Source organism: Hemitrygon akajei, unplaced genomic scaffold (assembly GCF_048418815.1).
Source record: "Hemitrygon akajei unplaced genomic scaffold, sHemAka1.3 Scf000127, whole genome shotgun sequence".
In the NCBI taxonomy this organism is placed as follows: domain Eukaryota; kingdom Metazoa; phylum Chordata; class Chondrichthyes; order Myliobatiformes; family Dasyatidae; genus Hemitrygon; species Hemitrygon akajei.
The window spans coordinates 917,532-937,462 of NW_027332013.1; positions in this window are offsets into that span (position 1 = coordinate 917,532).

A 19,931-nucleotide genomic window follows, 5' to 3' on the forward strand; every position below is an offset into this window, starting at 1 on the left:
TGTCGAGTATCAGTGTGAGACGTCCCCTCTGGCCTGCCCAGTCAGGGACCAAAGCGATTGTGGAGAGTAAATCTGGTACTCTGTCGATTATCACTGTGATCCGTCCCCTCTGGCCTGTCCTATCCGGGACCAAAGGGATTGTGGAGAGTAAATATGGTACTCTGTCGAGTATCACTGTGATCTGTCCCCTCTGGCCTGCCTTATCCGGGATCAAAGGGATTGTGGAGAGACAATGTGGTACTCTGTCGATTATCACTGTGATCCGTCCCCTCTGGCCTGCCCTATCCCGGACCAAAGGGATTGTGAAGAGTAAATGTGGTACTCTGTCGAGTATCACTGTGATGCGTCCCTTCTGGCCTGCCCAGTCAGGGACCAAAGCGATTGTGGAGAGTAAATGTGGTACTCTGTCGATTATCACTCTGATCCGTCCCCTCTGGCCTGCCCTATCCGGGACCAAAGGGATTGTGGAGACTAAATGTGGTACTCTGTCGAGTATCACTGTGATCCGTCCACTCTGGCCTGCCCTACCCCGGAGCAAAGCGATTGTGGAGAGTAAATGTGGTACTCTGGCGAGTATCACTGTGGTCCGTCCCCCCTGGCCTGCCCTATCTGGGACCAAAGGGATTGTGGAGAGTAAATGTGGTACTCTGTCGATTATCACTGTGTTCCGTCCCCTCTGGCCTGCCCTATCCCGGACCAAAGGGATTGTGGAGAGTAAATGTGGTACACTGTCGAGTATCACTGCGATCCGTACCCTCTGGCCTGCCCTGTCAGGGACCAAAGGGATTGTGGAGAGTAAATGTGGTACTGTGTTAATTATTATTGTGATCCGTCCACTCTGGCCTGCCCTGTCAGGGACCAAAGGGATTGTGAAGAATAAATGTGGTACTCAGGCGTGTATTACTGTGATCTGTCCCCTCTGGCCTGCCCTCTCCGGGACCAAACGGATTGTGGAGAGCAAATTTGGTACTCTGTTGAGTATCACTGTGATCTGTCTCCTCTGGCCTGCCCTATCCGGGACCAAAGGGATTGTGGAGAGTAAATGTGGTACTCTGTCGAGTATCACTGTGATCCGTACTCTCTGGCCTGCCCTGCCATGGACCAAAGGGATCGTGGAGAGCAAATGTGGTACTGTGTTAATTATTGCTGTGATCCGTCCCCTCTGGCCTGCCCTGTCAGGGACCAAAGGGATTGTGGAGAGTAAATATGGTACTCTGTCGAGTATCAGTGTGAGACGTCCCCTCTGGCCTGCCCAGTCAGGGACCAAAGCGATTGTGGAGAGTAAATCTGGTACTCTGTCGATTATCACTGTGATCCGTCCCCTCTGGCCTGTCCTATCCGGGACCAAAGGGATTGTGGAGAGTAAATATGGTACTCTGTCGAGTATCACTGTGATCTGTCCCCTCTGGCCTGCCTTATCCGGGATCAAAGGGATTGTGGAGAGACAATGTGGTACTCTGTCGATTATCACTGTGATCCGTCCCCTCTGGCCTGCCCTATCCCGGACCAAAGGGATTGTGAAGAGTAAATGTGGTACTCTGTCGAGTATCACTGTGATGCGTCCCTTCTGGCCTGCCCAGTCAGGGACCAAAGCGATTGTGGAGAGTAAATGTGGTACTCTGTCGATTATCACTCTGATCCGTCCCCTCTGGCCTGCCCTATCCGGGACCAAAGGGATTGTGGAGACTAAATGTGGTACTCTGTCGAGTATCACTGTGATCCGTCCACTCTGGCCTGCCCTACCCCGGAGCAAAGCGATTGTGGAGAGTAAATGTGGTACTCTGGCGAGTATCACTGTGATCCGTCCCCCCTGGCCTGCCCTATCTGGGACCAAAGGGATTGTGGAGAGTAAATGTGGTACTCTGTCGATTATCACTGTGTTCCGTCCCCTCTGGCCTGCCCTATCCCGGACCAAAGGGATTGTGGAGAGTAAATGTGGTACACTGTCGAGTATCACTGCGATCCGTACCCTCTGGCCTGCCCTGTCAGGGACCAAAGGGATTGTGGAGAGTAAATGTGGTACTGTGTTAATTATTATTGTGATCCGTCCACTCTGGCCTGCCCTGTCAGGGACCAAAGGGATTGTGAAGAATAAATGTGGTACTCAGGCGTGTATTACTGTGATCTGTCCCCTCTGGCCTGCCCTCTCCGGGACCAAACGGATTGTGGAGAGCAAATTTGGTACTCTGTTGAGTATCACTGTGATCTGTCTCCTCTGGCCTGCCCTATCCGGGACCAAAGGGATTGTGGAGAGTAAATGTGGTACTCTGTCGAGTATCACTGTGATCCGTACTCTCTGGCCTGCCCTGCCATGGACCAAAGGGATCGTGGAGAGCAAATGTGGTACTGTGTTAATTATTGCTGTGATCCGTCCCCTCTGGCCTGCCCTGTCAGGGACCAAAGGGATTGTGGAGAGTAAATATGGTACTCTGTCGAGTATCAGTGTGAGACGTCCCCTCTGGCCTGCCCAGTCAGGGACCAAAGCGATTGTGGAGAGTAAATGTGGTACTCTGTCGATTATCACTGTGATCCGTCCCCTCTGGCCTGCCCTATCCCGGACCAAAGGGATTGTGGAGAGTAAATGTGGTACTCTGGCGAGTATTACTGTGATCTGTCCCCTCTGGCCTGCCCTATCCGTGACCAAACGGATTGTGGAGAGCAAATGTGGTACTGTGTTAATTATTACTTTGATCCGTCCCCTAAGGCCTGCCCTGTCAGGGACCAAAGGGATTGTGGAGAGCAAATGTGGCACTCTGTCAAGTATCACTGTGATCCGTCCCCTCTGGCCTGCCCTATCCCGGACCAAATGGATTGTGGAGAGTAAATGTGATACCCTGGCGAGTATTACTGTGAGCGGTCCCCCCTAGCCTGCCCTATCTGGGACCAAAGGGATAGTGGAGTGTAAATGTGGTACTCTGGCGAGTATTACTGTGATCCGTACCCTCTGGCCTGCCCTATCCGGGACCAAAGGTATTGTGTAGAGTAAATGTGATACTCTGGCGAGTATTACTGTGATCTGTCCCCTCTGGCCTGCCCTATCCGGGACCAAACGGATTGTGGAGAGCAAATGTGGCACACTGTCAAGTATCACTGTGATCCGTCCCCTCTGGCCTGCCTATCCGGGACCAAAGGGATTGTGGAGAGTAAATGTGGTACTCTGTCGAGTATCACTGTGATCCGTCCACTCTGGCCTGCCCTATCCCGGACCAAAGCGATTGTGGAGAGTAAATGTGGTACTCTGGCGTGTATCACTGTGATCCGTCCCCCCTGGCCTGCCGTATCTGGGATCAAAGGGATTGTGGAGAGTAAATGTGGTACTCTGTCGATTATCACTGTGATCCGTCCCCTCTGGCCTGCCCTATCCCGGACCAAAGGGATTGTGGAGAGTAAATGTGGTACTCTGTCGAGTATCACTGCGATCCGTACCCTCTGGCCTGCTCTGTCAGGGACCAAAGGGATTGTGGAGAGTAAATGTGGTACTCTGGCGAGTATTACTGTGATCTGTCGCCTCTGGCCTGCCCTATCCGGGACCAAACGGATTTTGTAGAGCAAATGTGGTACTGTGTTAATTATTACTTTGATCCGTCCCCTCTGGCCTGCCCTGTCAGAGACCAAAGGGATTGTGGAGTGCAAATGAGGCACTCTGTCAAGAATCACTGTGATCCGTCCCCTCTGGCCTGCCCTATCCCGGACCAAAGGGATTGTGGAGAGTAAATGTGATACCCTGGCGAGTATTACTGTGAGCGGTCCCCCCTAGCCTGCCCTATCTGGGACCAAAGGGATAGTGGAGTGTAAATGTGGTACTCTGGCGAGTATTACTGTGATCCGTCCCCTCTGGCCTGCCCTATCCGGGACAAAAGGTATTGTGTAGAGTAAATGTGGTACTCTGTCGAGTATCACTGTGATCTGTCCCCTCTGGCCTGCCGTATCCGGGACCAAACGGATTGTGGAGAGCAAATGTGGCACACTGTCAAGTATCACTGTGATCCGTCCCGTCTGGCCTGCCGTATCCGGGACCAAACGGATTGTGGAAAGCAAATCTGGTACTTTGTCGAGTATCACTAAGATCCGTCCCCTCTGGCCTGCCCTATCCGGGATCAAAGGGATTGTGGAGAGTAAATGTGGAACTCTGTCGAGTATCACTGTGATCCGTCCACTCTGGCCTGCCCTATCCCGGACCAAAGGGATTGTGGAGAGTACATGTGGTACTCTGTCGAGTATCAGTGTGAGACCTCCCCTCTGGCCTGCCCAGTCAGGGACCAAAGCGATTGTGGAGAGTAAATCTGGTACTCTGTCGATTATCACTGTGATTCGTCCCCTCTGGCCTGTCCTATCCGGGACCAAAGGGATTGTGGAGAGTAAATGTGGTACTCTGTCGAGTATCACTGTGATCTGTCCCCTCTGGCCTGCCTTATCCGGGACCAAAGGGATTGTGCAGAGTCAATGTGGTACTCTGTCGAGTATCACTGTGATGCGTCCCCTCTGGCCTGCCCAGTCAGGGACCAAAGCGATTGTGGAGAGTAAATGTGGTACTCTGTCGATTATCACTCTGATCCGTCCCCTCTGGCCTGCCCTATCCGGGACCAAAGGGATTGTGGAGACTAAATGTGGTACACTGTCGAGTATCACTGTGATCCGTCCACTCTGGCCTGCCCTATCCCGGACCAAAGCGATTGTGGAGAGTAAATGTGGTACTCTGGCGAGTATCACTGTGATCCGTCCCCCCTGGCCTGCCCTATCTGGGACCAAAGGGATTGTGGTGAGTAAATGTGGTACTCTGTCGATTATAACTGTGATCCGTCCCCTCTGGCCTGCCCTATCCCGGACCAAAGGGATTGTGGAGAGTAAATGTCGTACACTGTCGAGTATCACTGCGATCCGAACCCTCTGGCCTGCCCTGTAAGGGACCAAAGGGATTGTGGAGAGTAAATGTGGTACTCTGGCGAGTATTACTGTGATCTGTCCCCTCTGGCCTGCCCTATCCGGGACCAAACGGATTGTGGAGAGCAAATGTGGTACTGTGTTAATTATTACTGTGATCCGTCCACTCTGGCCTGCCCTGTCAGGGACCAAAGGGATTGTGACGAATAAATGTGGTACTCAGGCGAGTATTACTGTGATCTGTCCCCTCTGGCCTGCCCACTCCGGGACCAAACTGATTGTGGAGAGCAAATGTGGTACTCTGTTGAGTATCACTGTGATCTGTCCCCTCTGGCCTGCCCTATCCGGGACCAAAGGGATTGTGGAAAGTAAATGTGGTACTCCGTCGAGTATCAATGTGATCCATTCCCTCTGGGCTGCACTATCCGGGACCAAAGGGATTGTGGAGAGTAAATGTGGTACTGTGTTAATTATTGCTGTGATCCGTCCCCTCTGGCTTGCCCTATTGGGGACCAAAGGGATTGTGGAGAGTAAATGTGGTACTCTGTCGAGTATTACTGTGATCCGTCCACCCTGGCCTGCCCTATCTGTGACCAAAGGATTGTGGAGAGTAAAAGTGGTACTCGGTCGATTATCACTGTGATCCGTCCCCTCTGGCCTGTCCTATCCGGGACCAAAGGGATGGTGGAGAGTAAATGTGGTACTCTGTCGATTATCACTGTGATCCGTCCCCTCTGGCCTGCCCTATCCCGGACCAAAGGGATTGTGAAGAGTAAATGTGGTACTCTGTCGAGTATCACTGTGATGCGTCCCTTCTGGCCTGCCCAGTCAGGGACCAAAGCGATTGTGGAGAGTAAATGTGGTACTCTGTCGATTATCACTCTGATCCGTCCCCTCTGGCCTGCCCTATCCGGGACCAAAGGGATTGTGGAGACTAAATGTGGTACTCTGTCGAGTATCACTGTGATCCGTCCACTCTGGCCTGCCCTACCCCGGACCAAAGCGATTGTGGAGAGTAAATGTGGTACTCTGGCGAGTATCACTGTGATCCGTCCCCCCTGGCCTGCCCTATCTGGGACCAAAGGGATTGTGGAGAGTAAATGTGGTACTCTGTCGATTATCACTGTGTTCCGTCCCCTCTGGCCTGCCCTATCCCGGACCAAAGGGATTGTGGAGAGTAAATGTGGTACACTGTCGAGTATCACTGCGATCCGTACCCTCTGGCCTGCCCTGTCAGGGACCAAAGGGATTGTGGAGAGTAAATGCGGTACTCTGGCGAGTATTACTGTGATCTGTCCCCTCTGGCCTGCCCTATCCTGGAACAAACGGATTGTGGAGAGCAAATGTGGTACTGTGTTAATTATTATTGTGATCCGTCCACTCTGGCCTGCCCTGTCAGGGACCAAAGGGATTGTGAAGAATAAATGTGGTACTCAGGCGTGTATTACTGTGATCTGTCCCCTCTGGCCTGCCCTCTCCGGGACCAAACGGATTGTGGAGAGCAAATGTGGTACTCTGTTGAGTATCACTGTGATCTGTCTCCTCTGGCCTGCCCTATCCGGGACCAAAGGGATTGTGGAGAGTAAATGTGGTACTCTGTCGAGTATCACTGTGATCCGTACTCTCTGGCCTGCCCTGCCATGGACCAAAGGGATCGTGGAGAGCAAATGTGGTACTGTGTTAATTATTGCTGTGATCCGTCCCCTCTGGCCTGCCCTGTCAGGGACCAAAGGGATTGTGGAGAGTAAATATGGTACTCTGTCGAGTATCAGTGTGAGACGTCCCCTCTGGCCTGCCCAGTCAGGGACCAAAGCGATTGTGGAGAGTAAATCTGGTACTCTGTCGATTATCACTGTGATCCGTCCCCTCTGGCCTGTCCTATCCGGGACCAATGGGATTGTGGAGAGTAAATATGGTACTATGTCGAGTATCACTGTGATCTGTCCCCTCTGGCCTGCCTTATCCGGGATCAAAGGGATTGTGGAGAGACAATGTGGTACTCTGTCGAGTATCACTGTGATGCGTCCCCTCTGGCCTGCCCAGTCAGGGACCAAAGCGATTGTTGAGAGTAAATGTGGTACTCTGTCGATTATCACTCTGATCCGTCCCCTCTGGCCTGCCCTATACGGGACCAAAAGGGATTGTGGAGACTAAATGAGGTACTCTGTCGAGTATCACTGTGATCCGTCCACTCTGGCCTGCCCTATCCCGGACCAAAGCGATTGTGGAGAGTAAATGTGGTACTCTGGCGTGTATCACTGTGATCCGTCCCCCCTGGCCTGCCGTATCTGGGACCAAAGGGATTGTGGAGAGTAAATGTGGTACTCTGTCGATTATCACTGTGATCCGTCCCCTCTGGCCTGCCCTATCCCGGACCAAAGGGATTGTGGAGAGTAAATGTGGTACTCTGTCGAGTATCACTGCGATCCGTACCCTCTGGCCTGCTCTGTCAGGGACCAAAGGGATTGTGGAGAGTAAATGTGGTACTCTGGCGAGTATTACTGTGATCTGTCGCCTCTGGCCTGCCCTATCCGGGACCAAACGGATTGTGTAGAGCAAATGTGGTACTGTGTTAATTATTACTTTGATCCGTCCCCTCTGGCCTGCCCTGTCAGAGACCAAAGGGATTGTGGAGTGCAAATTTGGCACTCTGTCAAGAATCACTGTGATCCGTCCCCTCTGGCCTGCCCTATCCCGGACCAAAGGGATTGTGGAGAGTAAATGTGATACCCTGGCGAGTATTACTCTGAGCGGTCCCCCCTAGCCTGCCCTATCTGGGACCAAAGGGATAGTGGAGTGTAAATGTGGTACTCTGGCGAGTATTACTGTGATCCGTCCCCTCTGGCCTGCCCTATCCGGGACAAAAGGTATTGTGTAGAGTAAATGTGGTACTCTGTCGAGTATCACTGTGATCTGTCCCCTCTGGCCTGCCCTATCCGGGACCAAACGGATTGTGGAGAGCAAATGTGGCACACTGTCAAGTATCACTGTGATCCGTCCCGTCTGGCCTGCCGTATCCGGGACCAAACGGATTGTGGAAAGCAAATCTGGTACTTTGTCGAGTATCACTAAGATCCGTCCCCTCTGGCCTGCCCTATCCGGGATCAAAGGGATTGTGGAGAGTAAATGTGTTACTCTGTCGGGTATTACTGTGATCCGTCCCCTCTGGCCTGTCCTATCCGGAATCAAAGGGATTGTGAAGAGTCAATGTGGTACTCTGTCGAGTATCACTGTGATCCTTCCCCTCTGGATTGCCCTCTCCCGGGCCAAAGGGATTGTGGAGAGTAAATGTCGTACTCTGTCGAGTATCACTGTGAGCCATCCCCTCTGGCTTGCCCTATCCCGGGCCAAAGGGATTGTGGAGAGTAAATGTGGTACTCTGTCGAGTATCACTGTGATCCGTCCCCTCTGGCCTGCCCAGTCAGGGACCAAAGCAATTGTGGAGAGTAAATGTGGTACTCTGTCGTTTATCACTGTGATCCGTCCCCTCTGGCCTGCCCTATCTGGGACCAAAGGATTGTGGAGAGTAAAAGTGGTACTCTGTCGATTATCACTGTGATCCGTCCCCTCTGGCCTGTCCTATCCGGGACCAAAGGGATGGTGGAGAGTAAATGTGGTACTCTGTCGATTATCACTGTGATCCGTCCCCTCTGGCCTGCCCTATCCCGGACCAAAGGGATTGTGAAGAGTAAATGTGGTACTCTGTCGAGTATCACTGTGATGCGTCCCTTCTGGCCTGCCCAGTCAGGGACCAAAGCGATTGTGGAGAGTAAATGTGGTACTCTGTCGATTATCACTCTGATCCGTCCCCTCTGGTCTGCCCTATCCGGGACCAAAGGGAATGTGGAGACTAAATGTGGTACTCTGTCGAGTATCACTGTGATCCGTCCACTCTGGCCTGCCCTACCCCGGACCAAAGCGATTGTGGAGAGTAAATGTGGTACTCTGGCGAGTATCACTGTGATCCGTCCCCCCTGGCCTGCCCTATCTGGGACCAAAGGGATTGTGGAGAGTAAATGTGGTACTCTGTCGATTATCACTGTGTTCCGTCCCCTCTGGCCTGCCCTATCCCGGACCAAAGGGATTGTGGAGAGTAAATGTGGTACACTGTCGAGTATCACTGCGATCCGTACCCTCTGGCCTGCCCTGTCAGGGACCAAAGGGATTGTGGAGAGTAAATGCGGTACTCTGGCGAGTATTACTGTGATCTGTCCCTTCTGGCCTGCCCTATCCTGGAACAAACGGATTGTGGAGAGCAAATGTGGTACTGTGTTAATTATTATTGTGATCCGTCCACTCTGGCCTGCCCTGTCAGGGACCAAAGGGATTGTGAAGAATAAATGTGGTACTCAGGCGTGTATTACTGTGATCTGTCCCCTCTGGCCTGCCCTCTCCGGGACCAAATGGATTGTGGAGAGCAAATGTGGTACTCTGTTGAGTATCACTGTGATCTGTCTCCTCTGGCCTGCCCTATCCGGGACCAAAGGGATTGTGGAGAGTAAATGTGGTACTCTGTCGAGTATCACTGTGATCCGTACTCTCTGGCCTGCCCTGCCATGGACCAAAGGGATCGTGGAGAGCAAATGTGGTACTGTGTTAATTATTGCTGTGATCCGTCCCCTCTGGCCTGCCCTGTCAGGGACCAAAGGGATTGTGGAGAGTAAATATGGTACTCTGTCGAGTATCAGTGTGAGACGTCCCCTCTGGCCTGCCCAGTCAGGGACCAAAGCGATTGTGGAGAGTAAATCTGGTACTCTGTCGATTATCACTGTGATCCGTCCCCTCTGGCCTGTCCTATCCGGGACCAAAGGGATTGTGGAGAGTAAATATGGTACTCTGTCGAGTATCACTGTGATCTGTCCCCTCTGGCCTGCCTTATCCGGGATCAAAGGGATTGTGGAGAGACAATGTGGTACTCTGTCGAGTATCACTGTGATGCGTCCCCTCTGGCCTGCCCAGTCAGGGACCAAAGCGATTGTTGAGAGTAAATGTGGTACTCTGTCGATTATCACTCTGATCCGTCCCCTCTGGCCTGCCCTATCCGGGACCAAAGGGATTGTGGAGACTAAATGTGGTACTCTGTCGAGTATCACTGTGATCCGTCCACTCTGGCCTGCCCTATCCCAGACCAAAGCGATTGTGGAGAATAAATGTGGTACTCTGGCGAGTATCACTGTGATCCGTCCCCCCTGGCCTGCCCTATCTGGGACCAAAGGGATTGTGGAGAGTAAATGTGGTACTCTGTCGATTATCACTGTGATCCGTCCCCTCTGGCCTGCCCTATCCCGGACCAAAGGGATTGTGGAGAGTAAATGTGGTACTCTGGCGAGTATTACTGTGATCTGTCCCCTCTGGCCTGCCCTATCCGTGACCAAACGGATTGTGGAGAGCAAATGTGGTACTGTGTTAATTATTACTTTGATCCGTCCCCTCTGGCCTGCCCTGTCAGGGACCAAAGGGATTGTGGAGAGCAAATGTGGAACTCTGTCAAGTATCACTGTGATCCGTCCCCTCTGGCCTGCCCTATCCCGGACCAAAGGGATTGTGGAGAGTAAATGTGGTACTCTGTCGATTATCACTGTGATCCGTCCCCTCTGGCCTGCCCTATCCCGGACCAAAGGGATTGTGGAGAGTAAATGTGGTACTCTGGCGAGTATTACTGTGATCCGTCCCCTCTGGCCTGCCCTATCCGGGACAAAAGGTATTGTGTAGAGTAAATGTGGTACTCTGTCGAGTATCACTGTGATCTGTCCCCTCTGGCCTGCCCTATCCGGGACCAAACGGATTGTGGAGAGCAAATGTGGCACACTGTCAAGTATCACTGTGATCCGTCCCGTCTGGCCTGCCGTATCCGGGACCAAACGGATTGTGGAAAGCAAATCTGGTACTTTGTCGAGTATCACTAAGATCCGTCCCCTCTGGCCTGCCCTATCCGGGATCAAAGGGATTGTGGAGAGTAAATGTGTTACTCTGTCGGGTATTACTGTGATCCGTCCCCTCTGGCCTGTCCTATCCGGAATCAAAGGGATTGTGAAGAGTCAATGTGGTACTCTGTCGAGTATCACTGTGATCCTTCCCCTCTGGATTGCCCTATCCCGGGCCAAAGGGATTGTGGAGAGTAAATGTCGTACTCTGTCGAGTATCACTGTGAGCCATCCCCTCTGGCTTGCCCTATCCCGGGCCAAAGGGATTGTGGAGAGTAAATGTGGTACTCTGTCGAGTATCACTGTGATCCGTCCCCTCTGGCCTGCCCAGTCAGGGACCAAAGCAATTGTGGAGAGTAAATGTGGTACTCTGTCGTTTATCACTGTGATCCGTCCCCTCTGGCCTGCCCTATCTGGGACCAAAGGATTGTGGAGAGTAAAAGTGGTACTCTGTCGATTATCACTGTGATCCGTCCCCTCTGGCCTGTCCTATCCGGGACCAAAGGGATGGTGGAGAGTAAATGTGGTACTCTGTCGATTATCACTGTGATCCGTCCCCTCTGGCCTGCCCTATCCCGGACCAAAGGGATTGTGAAGAGTAAATGTGGTACTCTGTCGAGTATCACTGTGATGCGTCCCTTCTGGCCTGCCCAGTCAGGGACCAAAGCGATTGTGGAGAGTAAATGTGGTACTCTGTCGATTATCACTCTGATCCGTCCCCTCTGGTCTGCCCTATCCGGGACCAAAGGGATTGTGGAGACTAAATGTGGTACTCTGTCGAGTATCACTGTGATCCGTCCACTCTGGCCTGCCCTACCCCGGACCAAAGCGATTGTGGAGAGTAAATGTGGTACTCTGGCGAGTATCACTGTGATCCGTCCCCCCTGGCCTGCCCTATCTGGGACCAAAGGGATTGTGGAGAGTAAATGTGGTACTCTGTCGATTATCACTGTGTTCCGTCCCCTCTGGCCTGCCCTATCCCGGACCAAAGGGATTGTGGAGAGTAAATGTGGTACACTGTCGAGTATCACTGCGATCCGTACCCTCTGGCCTGCCCTGTCAGGGACCAAAGGGATTGTGGAGAGTAAATGCGGTACTCTGGCGAGTATTACTGTGATCTGTCCCTTCTGGCCTGCCCTATCCTGGAACAAACGGATTGTGGAGAGCAAATGTGGTACTGTGTTAATTATTATTGTGATCCGTCCACTCTGGCCTGCCCTGTCAGGGACCAAAGGGATTGTGAAGAATAAATGTGGTACTCAGGCGTGTATTACTGTGATCTGTCCCCTCTGGCCTGCCCTCTACGGGACCAAATGGATTGTGGAGAGCAAATGTGGTACTCTGTTGAGTATCACTGTGATCTGTCTCCTCTGGCCTGCCCTATCCGGGACCAAAGGGATTGTGGAGAGTAAATGTGGTACTCTGTCGAGTATCACTGTGATCCGTACTCTCTGGCCTGCCCTGCCATGGACCAAAGGGATCGTGGAGAGCAAATGTGGTACTGTGTTAATTATTGCTGTGATCCGTCCCCTCTGGCCTGCCCTGTCAGGGACCAAAGGGATTGTGGAGAGTAAATATGGTACTCTGTCGAGTATCAGTGTGAGACGTCCCCTCTGGCCTGCCCAGTCAGGGACCAAAGCGATTGTGGAGAGTAAATCTGGTACTCTGTCGATTATCACTGTGATCCGTCCCCTCTGGCCTGTCCTATCCGGGACCAAAGGGATTGTGGAGAGTAAATATGGTACTCTGTCGAGTATCACTGTGATCTGTCCCCTCTGGCCTGCCTTATCCGGGATCAAAGGGATTGTGGAGAGACAATGTGGTACTCTGTCGAGTATCACTGTGATGCGTCCCCTCTGGCCTGCCCAGTCAGGGACCAAAGCGATTGTTGAGAGTAAATGTGGTACTCTGTCGATTATCACTCTGATCCGTCCCCTCTGGCCTGCCCTATCCGGGACCAAAGGGATTGTGGAGACTAAATGTGGTACTCTGTCGAGTATCACTGTGATCCGTCCACTCTGGCCTGCCCTATCCCAGACCAAAGCGATTGTGGAGAATAAATGTGGTACTCTGGCGAGTATCACTGTGATCCGTCCCCCCTGGCCTGCCCTATCTGGGACCAAAGGGATTGTGGAGAGTAAATGTGGTACTCTGTCGATTATCACTGTGATCCGTCCCCTCTGGCCTGCCCTATCCCGGACCAAAGGGATTGTGGAGAGTAAATGTGGTACTCTGGCGAGTATTACTGTGATCTGTCCCCTCTGGCCTGCCCTATCCGTGACCAAACGGATTGTGGAGAGCAAATGTGGTACTGTGTTAATTATTACTTTGATCCGTCCCCTCTGGCCTGCCCTGTCAGGGACCAAAGGGATTGTGGAGAGCAAATGTGGAACTCTGTCAAGTATCACTGTGATCCGTCCCCTCTGGCCTGCCCTATCCCGGACCAAAGGGATTGTGGAGAGTAAATGTGGTACTCTGTCGATTATCACTGTGATCCGTCCCCTCTGGCCTGCCCTATCCCGGACCAAAGGGATTGTGGAGAGTAAATGTGGTACTCTGTCGAGTATCACTGTGATCTGTCCCCTCTGGCCTGCCTTATCCGGGATCAAAGGGATTGTGGAGAGACAATGTGGTACTCTGTCGAGTATCACTGTGATGCTTCCCCTCTGGCCTGCCCAGTCAGGGAACAAAGCGATTGTGGAGAGTAAATGTGGTACTCTGTCGATTATCACTCTGATCCGTCCCCTCTGGCCTGCCCTATACGGGACCAAAAGGGATTGTGGAGACTAAATGTGGTACTCTGTCGAGTATCACTGTGATCCGTCCACTCTGGCCTGCCCTATCCCGGACCAAAGCGATTGTGGAGAGTAAATGTGGTACTCTGGCGTGTATCACTGTGATCCGTCCCCCCTGGCCTGCCGTATCTGGGACCAAAGGGATTGTGGAGAGTAAATGTGGTACTCTGTCGATTATCACTGTGATCCGTCCCCTCTGGCCTGCCCTATCCCGGACCAAAGGGATTGTGGAGAGTAAATGTGGTACTCTGTCGAGTATCACTGCGATCCGTACCCTCTGGCCTGCTCTGTCAGGGACCAAAGGGATTGTGGAGAGTAAATGTGGTACTCTGGCGAGTATTACTGTGATCTGTCGCCTCTGGCCTGCCCTATCCGGGACCAAACGGATTGTGTAGAGCAAATGTGGTACTGTGTTAATTATTACTTTGATCCGTCCCCTCTGGCCTGCCCTGTCAGAGACCAAAGGGATTGTGGAGTGCAAATGTGGCACTCTGTCAAGAATCACTGTGATCCGTCCCCTCTGGCCTGCCCTATCCCGGACCAAAGGGATTGTGGAGAGTAAATGTGATACCCTGGCGAGTATTACTGTGAGCGGTCCCCCCTAGCCTGCCCTATCTGGGACCAAAGGGATAGTGGAGTGTAAATGTGGTACTCTGGCGAGTATTACTGTGATCCGTCCCCTCTGGCCTGCCCTATCCGGGACAAAAGGTATTGTGTAGAGTAAATGTGGTACTCTGTCGAGTATCACTGTGATCTGTCCCCTCTGGCCTGCCCTATCCGGGACCAAACGGATTGTGGAGAGCAAATGTGGCACACTGTCAAGTATCACTGTGATCCGTCCCGTCTGGCCTGCCCTATCCGGGACCAAAAGAATTGTGGAGAATAAATGTAGTACTGTGTCGAGTATCACTGTGATCCATCCCCTCTGGCCTGCCCTATCCGGGACCAAAGGTATAGCGGAGAGTAAATGTGGTACTCTGTCGAGTATCACTGTGATCCGTCCGCCCTGGCCTGCCCTATCTGGGACCAAAGTGATTGTGGAGAGTAAATGTTGTACTCTGTCGAGTATCAGTGTGAGCCGTCCCCTCTGGCCTGCCCTATCCGGGACCAAAGGGAGTGTGGAGAATAAATGTGGTACTCTATCGAGTATCACTGTGAGCCGTCCCCCCTGGCCTGCCCTATCTGGGACCAAAGGGATAGTGGAGAGTAAATGTGGTACTCTGGCGAGTATTACTGTGATCTGTCCCCTCTGGCCTGCCCTATCCGGGACCAAACGGATAGTGGAGAGTAAATGTGGTACTCTGTCGAGTATCACTGTGATCTGTCCCCTCTGGCCTGCCTTATCCGGGACCAAAGAGATTGTGGAGAGTCAATGTGGTACTCTGTCGAGTATCGCTGTGATCCGTCCCCTCTGGCCTGCCAAGTCAGGGACCAAAACGACTGTGGAGAGTAAATGTGGTACTCTGTCGATTATCACTCTGATCCGTCCCCTCAGGCCTGACCTCTCCGGGACCAAATGGATTGTGGAGAGCAAATGTGGTACTGTGTTAATTATTACTGTGATCTGTCCCCTCTAGCCTGTCTTATCCGGGACCAAAGGGATTGTGGAGAGTAAATGTGGTACTCTGTCGAGTGTCAGTGTGAGACGTCCCCTCTGGCCTGCGCAGTCAGGGACCAAAGCGATTGTGGAGAGTAAATCTGGTACTCTGTCGATTAACACTGTGATCCGTCCCCTCTGGCCTGTCCTATCCGGGACCAAAGGGATTGTGGAGAGTAAATGTGGTACTCTGTCGAGTATCACTGTGATCTGTCCCCTCTGGCCTGCCTTATCCGGGACCAAAGGGATTGTGGAGAGTCAATGTGGTACTCTGTCGAGAATCACAGTGATCCGTCCCCCCTGGCCTGCCCAGTCAGGGACCAAAGCGATTGTGGAGAGTAAATGTAGTACTCTGTCGATTATCACTGTGATCCTTCCCCTCTGGCCTGCCCTATCCCGGACCAAATGGGATTGTGGAGAGTAAATGTGGTACTCTGTTGAGTATCACTGCGATCCGTACCCTAAGGCCTGCCCTGTCAGGGACCAGAGGGATTGTGGAGAGTAAATGTGGTACTCTGTCGAGTATCGCTGTGATCCGTACCCTAAGGCCTGCCCTGTCAGGGACCAGAGGGATTGTGGAGAGTAAATGTGGTACTCTGGCGAGTATTACTGTGATCTGTCCCCTCTGGCCTGCCCTATCCGGGAGCAAACGGATTGTGGAGAGCAAATGTGGTACTGTGCTAATTATTACTGTGATCCGTCCCCTCTGGCCTGCCCTGTCAGGGACCAAAGGGATTGTGAAGAATAAATGTGGTACTCTGTTGAGTATCACTGTGTGCCGTCCCCCCTGGCCTGCCCTATCTGGGACCAAAGGGATAGTGGAGTGTAAATGTGGTACTCTGGCGAGTATTACTGTGATCTGTCCCCTCTGGCCTGCCCTCTCCGGGACCAAACGGATTGTGGAGAGCAAATGTGGTACTCTGTTGTGTATCACTGTGATCTGTCCCCTCTGGCCTGCCCTATCCGGGAACAAAGGGATTGTGGGGAGTAAATGTGGTACTCCGTCGAGTATCAATGTGATCCATTCCCTCTGGGCTGCCCTATCCGGGACCAAAGGGATTGTGGAGAGTAAATGTGGTACTCCGTCGAGTATCAATGTGATCCATTCCCTCTGGGCTGCCCTATCCGGGACCAAAGGGATTGTGGAGAGTAAATGTGGTACTCTGTCGAGTATCACTGTGATCCGTCCCGTCTGGCCTGCCTTATCCGGACCAAAGGGATTGTGGAGAGCAAATGTGGTACTGTGTTAATTATTGCTGTGATCCGTCCCCTCTGGCTTGCCCTATTGGGGACCAAAGGGATTGTGGAGAGTAAATGTGGTACTCTGTCGAGTATCACTGTGATCCGTCCCCTCTGGCCTGCCCAGTCAGGGACCAAAGCAATTGTGGAGAGTAAATGTGGTACTCTGTGGATTATCACTGTGATCCGTCCCCTCTGGCCTGCCCTATCAGGGACCAAAGGGATTGTGGAGACTAAATGTGGTACTCTGTCGAGTATCACTGTGATCCGTCCACTCTGGCCTGCCCTACCCCGGACCAAAGCGATTGTGGAGAATAAATGTGGTACTCTGGCGAGTATCACTGTGATCCGTCCCCCCTGGCCTGCCCTATCTGGGACCAAAGGGATTGTGGAGAGTAAATGTGGTACTCTGTCGATTATCACTGTGTTCCGTCCCGTCTGGCCTGCCCTATCACGGACCAAAGGGATTGTGGAGAGTAAATGTGGTACACTGTCGAGTATCACTGCGATCCGTACCCTCTGGCCTGCCCTGTCAGGGACCAAAGGGATTGTGGAGAGTAAATGTGGTACTCTGGCGAGTATTACTGTGATCTGTCCCCTCTGGCCCGCCCTATCCGGGACCAAACGGATTGTGGAGAGCAAATGTGGTACTGTGTTAATTATTACTGTGATCCGTCCACTCTGGGCTGCCCTGTCAGGGACCAAAGGGATGGTGAAGAATAAATGTGGTACTCAGGCGTGTATTACTGTGATCTGTCCCCTCTGGCCTGCCCTCTCCGGGACCAAACGGACTGTGGAGAGCAAATGTGGTACTCTGTTGAGTATCACTTTGATCTGTCCCCTCTGGCCTGCCCTATCCGGGACCAAAGGGATTGTGGAAAGTAAATGTGGTACTCCGTCGAGTATCAAAGTGATCCATTCCCTCTGGGCTGCCCTATCCGGGACCAAAGGGATTGTGGAGAGTAAATGTGGTACTCTGTCGAGTATCACTGTGATCCGTACTCTCTGGCCTGCCCTGCCATGGACCAAAGGGATCGTGGAGAGCAAATGTGGTACTGTGTTAATTATTGCTGTGATCCGTCCCCTCTGGCCTGCCCTGTCAGTGACCAGTGGGATTGTGGAGAGTAAATATGGTACTCTGTCGAGTATCAGTGTGAGACGTCCCCTCTGGCCTGCCCAGTCAGGGACCAAAGCGATTGTGGAGAGTAAATCTGGTACTCTGTCGATTATCACTGAGATCCGTCCCCTCTGGCCTGTCCTATCCGGGACCAATGGGATTGTGGAGAGTAAATGTGGTACACTCTGTCGAGTATCACTGTGATCTGTCCCCTCTGGCCTGCCTTATCCGGGATCAAAGGGATTGTGGAGAGACAATGTGGTACTCTGACGAGTATCACTGTGATGCGTCCCCTCTGGCCTGCCCAGTCAGGGACCAAAGCGATTGTGGAGAGTAAATGTGGTACTCTGTCGATTATCACTCTGATCCGTCCCCTCTGGCCTGCGCTATCCGGGACCAAAGGGATTGTGGAGACTAAATGTGGTACTCTGTCGATTATCACTGTGATCCGTCCACTCTGGCCTGCCCTATCCCGGACCAAAGCGATTGTGGAGAGTAAATGTGGTACTCCGGCGAGTATCACTGTGATCTGTCCCCTCTGGCCTGCCCTATCCGGGACCAAACGGATTGTGGAGAGCAAATGTGGTACTGTGTTAATTATTGCTGTGATCCGTCCCCTCTGGCTTGCCCTATTGGGGACCAAAGGGATTGTGGAGAGTAAATGTGGTACTCTGTCGAGTATTACTGTGATCCGTCCCCTCTGGCCTGTCCTATCCGGGACCAAAGGGATGGTGGAGAGTAAATGCGGTACTCTGTCGAGTATCACTGTGATCTGTCCCCTCTGGCCTGCCTTATCCGGACCAAAGGGATTGTGGAGAGTCAATGTGGTACTCTGTCGAGTATCACTGTGATCCGTCCCCTCTGGCCTGCCCAGTCAGGGACCAAAGCAATTGTGGAGAGTAAATGTGGTACTCTGTCGATTATCACGGTGATCCGTCCCCTCTGGCCTGCCCTATCAGGGACCAAAGGGATTGTGGAGACTAAATGTGGTACTCTGTCGAGTATCACTGTGATCCGTCCCCTCTGGTCTGCCCTATCCCGTACCAAAGGGATTGTGGAGAGTAAATGTGGTACTCTGGCGAGTATTACTGTGATCCGTCCACCCTGGCCTGCCCTATCTGGGACCAAAGGATTGTGGAGAGTAAAAGTGGTACTCTGTCGAGTATCACTGTGATCCGTCCCCTCTGGCCTGTCCTATCCGGGACCAAAGGGATTGTGGAGACTAAATGTGGTACTCTGTCGAGTATCACTGTGATCCGTCCCCTCTGGCCTGCCCTGCCAAGGACCAAAGGGATCGTGGAGAGCAAATGTGGTACTGTGATAATTATTGCTGTGATCCGTCCCCTCTGGCCTGCCCTGTCAGGGACCAAAGGGATTGTGGAGAGTAAATATGGTACTCTGTCGAGTATCAGTGTGAGACGTCCCCTCTGGCCTGCCCAGTCAGGGACCAAAGCGATTGTGGAGAGTAAATCTGGTACTCTGTCGATTATCACTGAGATCCGTCCCCTCTGGCCTGTCCTATCCGGGACCAAAGGGATTGTGGAGAGTAAATGTGGTACTCTGTCGAGTATCACTGTGATCTGTCCCCTCTGGCCTGCCTTATTCGGGATCAAAGGGATTGTGGAGAGACAATGTGGTACTCTGACGAGTATCACTGTGATGCGTCCCCTCTGGCCTGCCCAGTCAGGGACCAAAGCGATTGTGGAGAGTAAATGTGGTACTCTGTCGATTATCACTCTGATCCGTCCCCTCTGGCCTGCGCTATCCGGGACCAAAGGGATTGTGGAGACTAAATGTGGTACTCTGTCGAGTATCACTGTGATCCGTCCACTCTGGCCTGCCCTATCCCGGACCAAAGCGATTGTGGAGAGTAAATGTGGTACTCTGGCGAGTATCACTGTGATCTGTCCCCTCTGGCCTGCCCTATCCGGGACCAAACGGATTGTGGAGAGCAAATGTGGTACTCTGTTGTGTATCACTGTGATCTGTCCCCTCTGGCCTGCCCTATCCGGGAACAAAGGGATTGTGGAAAGTAAATGTGGTACTCCGTCGAGTATGAATGTGATTCATTCCCTCTGGGCTGCCCTATCCGGGACCAAAGGGATTGTGGGGAGTAAATGTGGTACTCCGTCGAGTATCAATGTGATCCATTCCCTCTGGGCTGCCCTATCCGGGACCAAAGGGATTGTGGAGAGTAAATGTGGTACTCTGTCGAGTATCACTGTGATCCGTCCCGTCTGGCCTGCCTTATCCGGACCAAAGGGATTGTGGAGAGCAAATGTGGTACTGTGTTAATTATTGCTGTGATCCGTCCCCTCTGGCTTGCCCTATTGGGGACCAAAGGGATTGTGGAGAGTAAATGTGGTACTCTGTCGAGT